Consider the following 10,808-nt stretch of genomic DNA (forward strand, 5'->3'; position numbering starts at 1 on the left):
AGCATGAGCAGAACATAGCTGCCATCTCTCATACAGTCCCTCCTCCACTGGGGGTCATTAGTACTCACAGGACTGGGCTCTCTGTAGTCACCTCCTTGCTAGGTACATCGCTCCCAGGAACCCTCCAAGCAGCCTCACACAGGGATCTCTGACCTGGCCTAAGAGGCCATCCCCCACCTTCATAAGGGACAGAATGACTACAGCCAACTCCTCCTAATTACAGGTCCACTACATTTGGCCTCCTGCCCTGTCCCGGGGCCCACGTGTGCTGGCTACATCCTCATGGGTGCGGAGTGTTCCGCTCCCATGCCCCAAGGCTGACTGTGCTCCTCCCTACTACCTGGCTTATATATGGGTGCCGCCTCACCCCTGACATCACTGTAGGAGGGCTCTACCTAAAAGGGGCCTAGCACCTGGTGACACTACCTACTGTAACCAGACACTATTGTGGTACAGAGCCACCTAGTGACAAAGCAGCTAACTGAACATTTTCATGTATATTTTCACACGTTTGAAGTCCATTGGGCCCCAAAAAATACTTTTAGCTTGAAAGCATGCAGCTCACAAAAAGCTCATGTACTTTCCCAAGCTACAAGCTTCATACGTTACCACCCTCAGATTTTGGTTGTGGAGCTTTTTGGAGCTCTGAGCTAGAAAATACCACCACCGGCCTAAACCCGATCTTCAGGTTTTGTGTTACCTTAAGACCCCTTTCACACTGGGGTGTGGCCGCTATTTTTAGCGTCGCTTTACCGTCATTTTTGCAGGGGTTTTCGGCCGCTAGCAGGGCGCTTTTAACCCCCGCTAGCGGACGAAAAAGGGTTAAAACAGCTCGGCAGCGGTACCCATTCATTTCAATGGGCAAGGAGTGGTGAAGGAGGGGTGTATACACTCCTCCTTCACCACTCCTAAGATGCTGCTTGCAGCAGGGCACCGCTCCAGTGTAAAAACCCTCCGGCTCTCACACTGAGACTGCAGGGGAGGCTTTTTTAAGGGACTTCACAGGCGCTATTTTTAGCCCAAAAGCACCTTAAAAACGCCTCAGTGTGAAAGGGGTCTAAATGAGACGGGAAGTCCCCCCGTACCGCTACCGAAACACAGCGCTGTATACTGTATGTGGATGATGTTCAATACACTTTATACAGCTCTGACAGCAGCCACATCTATTAGAAATAGAAAGTTTGTTTGGGTCAGCTTGGTCCACACAAACCATTTAACCCCTTCAATACCAGGCACTTTTACCCCCTTCCTGCCCCCCCAAATACCGACACTTTCACCCCCTTCCTGACTCCCCCCAAATACTGGGTACTTTCCCCTCCATCCTGCCCCCCCAATACTGGGCACTTTCTCCCCCATTCTGCTCCCCCAAATACCAGGCACTTTCACCCCCTTCCTGATCCCCCAAATATCGGGCACTTTCATCCCCTTCCTGCCCCCCCAAATACCGGCACTTTCACCCCCTTCCTGCCCCACCCAAATACCGGGCACTTTCACCTCTTTCCTGTCCCCCCAAAGACCGGGCACTTTCACCCCCTTCCTGCCCCCCCAAATACCGGGCACTTTCACCCCCTTCCTGGCCCCCCAAATACCGGGCACTTTCACCTCTTTCCTGCCCCCCCAAATACCGGGCATTTTCACCCCCTTCCTGCCCCTCCAAATACCGGGCACTTTCACCCCCTTCCTGCCCCACCCAAATACCGGGCACTTTCGCCCCTTCCTGCCCCCCCAATACCGGGCACTTTCACCCCCTTCCTGGCCCCCCAAATACCGAGCACTTTCATCCTTCCTGCCCCTCCCTAAATTATGGGCACTTTCACCCCCTTCCTGGCCCCCCCAATACCGGGCACTTTCATGCTTCCTGCCCCTCTCTAAATTATGGGCACTTTCACCTACTTCCTTCCCAGACCAATTTTCCGCTTTCAGCGCTGTCGCACTTTGAATGACAATTGCGCGGTCATACAACACTGTACACATATGAACTTTTTATAATTTTTCGAGACAAGTAGAACTTTTTTTAGGTGGGATTTAATCACCACTGGGGTTTTTATTTTTTGCCAAACAAATTAAAAATAATAAAAATGTTGTTTCTGTTATAAAATGTTGCAAATTAGTAATTTTCCCCCTTAATTGATGGGCACTGATAAGGCAACTTTGATGGGCACTGATGAGGTGGCACTGATGAGGCTGCGCTGATAAGGCGGCACTGATAGGTGGTACTGATGAGGTGGCACTGATGAAGCTGCGCTGATAGGGTGGCACTTATGGGCACTGATATGCTGCACTGATCAGTGGTGCACCAACGGGGGGGTCCATTGTGGGTGCCACACATTGGGGGGTGTCAACTAAGGGTGTTGAATACCGCTGAATTGATCGTGTACACAGAGGCACACTGAGCATGGAGGAAGGGGGAATCGACTAACACTGAGAGCAGGTGAGTGCCAGTGTCCCATCCCTTCACCAACATCCCACTGCCACTGATCCCATCCCTTTACCACCATCCCAATACCACTGATCCCATCCCTTCACCACCACCCCACTGCCACTGATCCCATCCCTTCACCAACATCCCACTGCCACTGATCCCATCCTTTCACCACCATCCCACTACCACTGATCCCATCCCTCCACCACCATCCCACTGCCACTGATCCCATCCCTCCACCACCATCCCACTGCCACTGATCCAATCCCTTCACCACCATCCCACTGCCACTGATCCCATCCCTCCACCACCATCCCACTGCCTCTGATCCATCCCTTCACCACCGTCCCACTGCCACTGATCCCATCCCTCCAGCACCATCCCACTGCCACTGATCCCATCCCTCCACAACCATCCCACTACCACTGATCCCATCCCTTTACCACCATCCCACTACCACTGATCCCATCCCTCCACCACCATCCCACTGCCACTGACCCCATCTCTTCACCACCATCCCACTACCACTGATCCCATCCCTTCACCACTATCCCACTACCACTGATCCCATGCCTTTACCACCATCCCACTACCACTGATCCCATCCCTCCACCACCATCCCACTACCACTGATCCCATCCCTTCACCACCATCCCACTGCCACTAATCCCATCCCTTCAGCACCATCCCACTACCACTGATCCCATCCCTTCACCACCATCCCACTACCACTGATCCCATCCCTTTACCACCATCCCACTACCCCTGATCAGATCCCTCCACCACCATCTCACTACCACTGATCAGATCCCTCCACCACCATCCCACTACCACTGATTCCATCCCTCCACCACCATCTTACTACCACTGATCCCATCCCTTCACCACCATCCCACTACCACTGATCCCATCCCTCCACCACCATCCCACTACCACTGATCCCATCCCTCCACCACCATCCCACTACCACTGATCCCATCCCTCCACCACCATCTTACTACCACTGTTCCCATCCCTTCACCACCATCCCACTACCACTGATCCCATCCCTCCACCACCATCCCACTGCCACTGATCCCCTCCACCACCATCTCACTACCACTGATCCCCTCCCTCCACCACCATCTCACTACCACTGATCCCCTGCCTCCACCACCATCCCACTACCACTGATTATTATTATTATTATTATTATTATTATTATACAGGATTTATATAGCGCCAACAGTTTACGCAGCGCTTTACATCATACTGATCCCATCCCTCCACCACCATCTCACTACCACTGATCCCATCCCTTCACCACCATCCCACTGCCACTGATCCCATCCCTCCACCACCATCTCACTACCACTGATTCCCTCCCTCCACCACCATCCTACTACCACTGATCCCATCTTTTCACCACCATCCCACTGCCACTGATCCAATCCCTCCACCACCATCCCACTACCACTGATCCCATCCCTCCACCACCATCCCAATGACACTGATCCCATCCCTCCACCACCATCCCACTGACACTGATCCCATCCCTTCACCAACATCCCACTGCCACTGATCCCATCCTTTCACCACCATCCCACTACCACTGATCCCATCCCTCCACCACCATCTCACTGCCACTGATCCCATCCCTTCACCACCATCCCACTGCCACCGATCCCATCCCTTCACCACCATCCCACTGCCACCGATCCCATCCCTTCACCACCATCCCACTGCCATTGATCACATCCCTCCACCACCATCCCACTACCACTGATCCCATCCCTTCATCACTATCCCACTACCACTGATCCCATCCTTCCACCACCATCCCACTGCCACTGATCCCATCCCTCCACCACCATCCCACTACCACTGATCTCATCCCTTCACCACCATCCCATCCCTTCACCACCATCCCACTGCCACTGATCCCATCCCTCCACCACCATCCCACTGCCACTGATCCCATCCCTCCACCACCATCCCACTGCCACTGATCCCATCCCTCCACCACCATCCCGCTGCCACTGATCCCATCCCTCCACCACCATCCCTCTGCCACTGACCCCATCCCTTCACCACCATCCCACTACCACTGATCCCATCCCTCAACCACCATCCCACTGCCACTGATCCCATCCCTCCACCACCATCCCACTACCACTGATCCCATCCCTCCACCACCATCCCACTGCCACTGATCCCATCCCTTCACCACCATCCCACTACCACTGATCCTATCCCTTCATCACCATCCCACTGCCACTGATCCCATCCCTTCACCACCATCCCACTACCACTGATCCCATCCCTTCACCACCATCCCACTACCACTGATCCCATCCCTCCACCACCATCCCACTGCCACTGATCCCATCCCTTCACCACCATCCCACTGCCACTGATCCTATCCCTTCACCATCATCCCACTACCACTGATCCCATCCCTTCACCACCATCCCACTACCACTGATCCTATCCCTTCACCACCATCCCACTGCCACTGATCCCATCCCTTCACCACCATCCCACTACCACTAATCCCATCCCTTCACCATCCCACTACCACTGATCCCATCCCTCCACCACCATCCCACTACCACTGATCCCATCCCTCCACCACCATCTCACTACCACTGATCCCATCCCTCAACCACCATCCCACTGCCACTGATCCCATCCCTCCACCACCATCCCACTACCACTGATCCCATCCCTCCACCACCATCCCACTGCCACTGATCCTGTCCCTTCACCACCATCCCACTACCACTGATCCCATCCTTTCACCACCATCCCACTACCACTGATCCCATCCCTTCACCACCATCCCACTACCACTGATCCCATCCCTTCACCACCATCCCACTACCACTGATCCCATCCCTCCACCACCATCCCACTGTCACTGATCCCATCCCTTCACCACCATCCCACTGCCACTGATCCCATCCCTTCACCATCATCCCACTACCACTGATCCCATCCCTTCACCACCATCCCACTCTCACTGATCCCATCCCTCCACCACCATCCCACTACCATTGATCCCATCCCTCCACCACCATCCCACTACCACTGATCCCATCCCTTCACCACCATCCCACTACCACTGATCCCATCCCTTTACCACCATCCCACTACCACTGATCCCATCCCTCCACCACCATCACACTACCACTGATCCCATCCCTTCACCACCATCCCACTACCACTGATCCCATCACTTTACCACCATCCCACTACCACAGATCCCATCCCTCCACCACCATCCCACTGCCACTGATCCCATCCCTCCACCACCATCCCACTGCCACTGATCCCATCTCTTCACCACCATCCCACTACCCCTGATCAGATCCCTCCACCACCATCTCACTACCACTGATCAGATCCCTCCACCACCATCCCACTGCCACTGATCCCATCCCTTTACCACCATCCCACTACCACTGATCCCATCCCTCCACCACCATCCCACTACCACTGATCCCATCCCTCCACCACCATCTCACTACCACTGATCCCATCCCTTCACCACCATCCCACTACCACTGATCCCATCCCTCCACCACCATCCCACTGCCACTGATCCCCTCCACCACCATCTCACTACCACTGATCCCCTCCCTCCACCACCATCTCACTACCACTGATCCCCTGCCTCCACCACCATCCCACTACCACTGATTATTATTATTATTATTATTATTATTATTATTATACAGGATTTATATAGCGCCAACAGTTTACGCAGCGCTTTACATCATACTGATCCCATCCCTCCACCACCATCTCACTACCACTGATCCCATCCCTCCACCACCATCCCACTGCCACTGATCCCATCCCTCCACCACCATCCCACTGCCACTGATCTCATCCCTCCACCACCATCCCACTACCACTGATCCCATCCCTCCACCACCATCCCACTACCACTGATCCCCTCCCTCCACCACCATCCTACTATCACTGATCCCATCCCTTCACCATCATCCCACTACCACTGATCCCATCCCTTCACCACCATCCCACTGCCACTGATCCCATCTCTTCACCACCATCCCACTGCCATTGATAACATCCCTCCACCACCATCCCACTACCACTGATCCCATCCCTTCACCACCATCCCACTACCACTGATCCCATCCCTTCACCACCATCCCACTACCACTGATCCCATCCCTTCACCACCATCACACTGCCACTGATCCCATCCCTTTACCACCATCCCACTACCACTGATCCCATCCCTCCACCACCATCCCACTACCACTGATCCCATCCCTCCACCACCATCTCACTACCACTGATCCCATCCCTTCACCACCATCCCACTACCACTGATCCCATCCCTTCACCACCATCCCACTACCACTGATCCCATCCCTCCACCACTATCCCACTACCACTGATCCCATCTCTTCACCACCATCCCACTGCCACTGATCCCATCCCTTCACCACCATCCCACTACCACTGATCCCATCCCTCCACCACTATCCCACTACCACTGATCCCATCTCTTCACCACCATCCCACTGCCACTGATCCCATCCCTCCACCACCATCCCACTACTACTGATCCCATCCCTTCACCACCATCCCATTATCACTGATGCCATCCCTCCACCACCATCCCACTACTACTGATCCCATCCCTTCACCATCATCCCACTACCACTGATCCCATCCCTTCACCACCATCCCACTCCCACTGATCCCATGCCTTCACCACCATCCCACTACCACTGATCCCATCCCTCCACCACCATCCCACTACTACTGATCCCATCCCTTCACCATCATCCCACTCCCACTGATCCCATACCTTCACCACCATCCCACTCTCACTGATTCAATCCCTCCACCACCATCCCACTACTACTGATCCCATCCTTCCACCACCATCCCACTCACACTCATCCCATACCTTCACCACCATCCCACTCCCACTGATCCCATCCCTCCACCACCATCCCAGTACTACTGATCCCATCCCAACACCATCATTCCACTACCACAGATCCCATCCCTTCTCCACCAAGATGGGGGGTGACAGATATAGGATCCACCCCGGGTGCCATATGTTCTAGGGATGCCCCTGGCGCTGATTTACTGGACACTGACGGGCACTGATGGGATGCTGATAAGTACCCTGATTATCAGTGTAAAATGCCCCCTGTCACAGGAACGCTGGTTATCGGCTTTCCTTTCCTTGCCCAGTGACAGCGCTGAGGAAAGGAAATGCCGATAACATTTGTTTACATGGGTTAACCAGTGATTGGACACAGCTGATCACATGGTAAAGAGCCACTATCATTTACCCTGATTGGTGATGGGCTGTGTCCATGGAACACGGCTCACCACTGATCGCTGCACGGTGCACACCAGGGACGTGACTGGTAGGATGTCATATGACGTCCACCTGTAAGGAGGAGCGTCCTGCCCGGCCATCAATCTGCTATAGGACAAGTGAGAACTGGTTAAAGTCATAGGAACCCTGGACTTGGGCTTCAATCTGACCCCGCCAATCAGATGCACACCTGTAGAATTTTATGGCTTCGTCCTTGCACGCAAAACAAAGTTCTCCGATATTTTGGCACAGAGCCGCTCTGCTTTATAGGCAGTTAGGGCTGAAATATACAACTCATTCTATCTGAAAGGAGGACAATGAGGATAAAATTACCATTAAATATAAACAATATCAGGTTATGTGCACTTTTATTTCTTTTAGTGACTGTAAGCTACGGCAATCCATGCATAATGAATCTCCCAAACGCCTTCAGAGCGCCAAAAAACAATTTCCTTATCAAAGGAATAATGGGGTGAGTCTGGTGTGTAGGATGAGGCTGCGTTATTTCTGAGGGTAGAATGAGGTCTGCAGACCACAGATATTTGTTCTGGGAGAGGACAACCTTCATTTCATCCTGCAGGTTCAAAATGTTTGAGGAAATTAGAAAGCAGACACTGGTGTAGCGTTACCTCCTTTGGGGCCGCTGGATTTTGGGTCCCCCCTTTCTCTGCGCAGCCAGGCAACAAGCATTTTCAGCAAGCACACTGTGGTTAGAAAACCAGTCCAAAGGAAACAACTTGAATGGGGATAGGAAGTTATGGGATGCCCAGAACTTGGTCAATGTAGGACATTGAGGACAACTTGAATGATCCCAGACTTCTAGCAAAGATCCCAGACTTTAACCCCCTCCGGAATAAATGTACATCCTGGCTAACCACAAGTCCCAACTTGAATTCAGGTACTTTAGTCTTCCCTGCAAAATGCCAGCTCACCTGGCTCCAACTAAGAATTTCCCACGCAAGGGTGGAGCATAACATTATACTGCCCCCTGAAAGCTAGCTGAATATTGCCCTCGGCTGCAATCTCCCTTGTAGGCCTTAGGGGGTCAAGAGTGTAGAGGTTGCTCACTCAGTCCCTTTCAATCCTGCAGCACAGATGGTGACTTCTGACCATGCCTCCTTATGTTCAGGTCCCACTTGCTTGTCAGGGTGTCTCAGCCAGCCTGCATGAGACTGAAAGGGGGTGAGGTTCCCTATCTGGTTCCTTCCCCTCTCTACTCCTCTCTGTCCTCTGCTACCACACATCTTCTGCCTGGAGGCAGAGCTCCCCAGAACAGGGGTCCCCTCCAGTCCTCGGGTACCTAGAATCTCACCCAATGACCAGGCTCCAGAATATTTATGGGGCAACTCTCTAACTAATGGGGCTTCCTTACCCAAGGATCGGTAGTGCTCCCATAAATATTCAGGCTTCTGTCTCCACCCTCCGCCCACTAAGTTCTAGAACTTTCCTGACGATTCCAGAAGCCAGGGGTGGTGACAGAGTCTCAGCCTTCAGAGCCTGCCAGCTGAACTGTATACGACCCCAAATAACCCTGGCTCCGCTGACTACAGAGGAGGCTTATTAAATTTACCTAACCGATACACACTATTTACACAGGGGGGGTGCTACACGGGAAATACATGTACTGTATGTGCATAAAAAGAAGCATGTGTGTAGAGCAAGTCTTGTCAAATCCAGTGCAAGGGAATTCAGTAGGCTTCTCAGATTATATCTGTGTAGGTCTGCAGCCTCTTATCACAGGACACTGTGCTGTGCAATTTCTCAACCTTTTTACCCCAGAGAAACCCTTGAAATTGTTTTTATGTCTCAAAGAACCCTTGCTAACATTTGTCCTCTGGGGAAGATACACCTTTCATTGGTGGTCAGTGGGAAAAGTGCCCCCCCCTTAGTGTGGTGGTTGGAAAACCACCCTTAGGCTTCATGTACACTACAGCTCCTAAACTCAACTCCATAAAAGCCTATGTGTCCATGTACAGATAGGCTTTTAGCAGAGTTTAGGAGCTGCTGCAGTTAGGGGAGCTTCAACTTCCCTCAGCCTTCCTCTCCTGAACGTGAATGAATTGCGTTCAGGATAGAAAAGTTTGACCGCCAGCCTCAATTCTGCAGCAAATTTTGCAACATTTTGCATTTTCTCGCGGCTGGCGGTCAAAGCAGGCTGTGTGTAATTGAAGCCTTATAGAGAGTTTTAAAGCTCATTGGTGTCATGCTACTGGCTCTGCTAAGTGGTGTTGGGCCTGGATCTACGAAGACACCATCAGATGGAAGGTTAATTAGCCCCAGCTTATGGAACCCCTAGAAGCCTCTGGAGGAACTGTGATTGAAAATGGCTGATCTATTGTGTGCAGGTAAGTGTCAGTAGAAAGTCAGGCCTGGAGCATCAGACGGAGCTGTTTGTGTAAGTCCAGCATGACTAGGTTTGGAGAGGCAAGGGGTGGCAATACTTATATGTAGCGAAACCCCCGAAAAAGCTGCTTTTGTTTGTTCAGTCCGTTACTCTGACTCTCAACAGCATGCGGGGTTCTGTCCCTCAGGGCTGGAGCTGAAGGCTGTGTGCCCCTTGGTAGGCTGCTGCTCCCTAATGATTGGCTTTCAGTCTCTTCCGATAGGGAGGCTACAAAGTAAGCAGTTCTGTGTGTGTGTGAGAGAGGAGAGGAAGGGGGGATGTGAAAAGCCCATACAGCTACTAGAAGGCAGCTCTCTCCCTCGTGGATTCAATGAGCACGGAGAGGTATTTGCTACTAGGGATGGGCTGTCTGTTCGGGTCGAACATGAGTTCAACTCGAACATTGGCTGTTCGCCCGTTCCCCGAACAGCGAACAATTTGGGGTGATCGCGGCAAATTCAAAAGCTGCGGAACACCCCTTAAAAGTCTATGGGAGAAATCAAAAGTGTTAATTTTAAAGGCTTATATGCAAGTTATTGTCATAAAAAGGGTTTGGGGACCCGGGTCCTGCCCCAGGGCACATGGATCAATGCAAAAAAAAGTTTTTTCGGGAGCAGTGATTTTAATGATGCTTAAAGTGAAACAATAAA

The sequence above is a fragment of the Aquarana catesbeiana genome, linkage group LG03, assembly GCF_042186555.1.
Source record: "Aquarana catesbeiana isolate 2022-GZ linkage group LG03, ASM4218655v1, whole genome shotgun sequence".
NCBI classification, from domain to species: Eukaryota; Metazoa; Chordata; class Amphibia; order Anura; family Ranidae; genus Aquarana; species Aquarana catesbeiana.